Below are 436 nucleotides of genomic sequence, written 5' to 3'. Positions count from 1 at the left end.
TGGCCATTCCTGCACGGATGCTCCTTCCCCTGGCAGGGGAGCCAGCCTGGCTCCACTCAGAGATGGCACCATGGGCGTTCCTGCACGGATGCTCCTTCCCCTGGCAGGGGAACCAGCCTGGTTCCACTCAGAGATGGCATCAGTGCCCGGCTCCTGCTCCTGTCAGACCATGGGCTCTGCCTCTGCCACCCACGGGTGTCCTTTGAGCTCAGGGGATGTTTCTGATGGCTCAGAGGGGTCACTCAGGGACGTGTCCTGCTCCTCCTCCCAGGGACCAGTGCCGTGCACACGCTGCTGTGCCTGGGGGTGGATGGCTTCTGAGGCAGGTGTTGTGGCTGGAAGTGCCCCCAGCATGGGAAGCAGCACCAGAGCTGCTGCTCACTGTCTGTCTGAGCCATCGCTTCTGTCCTGAGGCACTGCCCCATTGTGCTGTGCC

General features: G+C 63.3%; 1 protein-coding gene across 5 annotated transcripts in view; it reads left to right on the top strand.

The window, feature by feature from the left end:
• Positions 1-436, top strand: part of SGSM2 (small G protein signaling modulator 2) — a 36,840-nt gene that overhangs the window by 14,323 nt on the left and 22,081 nt on the right. The gene's annotated exons all lie outside the window — the stretch shown is intronic.

This window comes from Geospiza fortis, unplaced genomic scaffold (genome assembly GCF_000277835.1).
Source record: "Geospiza fortis unplaced genomic scaffold, GeoFor_1.0 scaffold538, whole genome shotgun sequence".
Taxonomy (NCBI): Eukaryota; Metazoa; Chordata; class Aves; order Passeriformes; family Thraupidae; genus Geospiza; species Geospiza fortis.
Note: the sequence above shows the minus strand (reverse complement) of the source record. Positions and strands in the feature narration are given on the sequence as shown.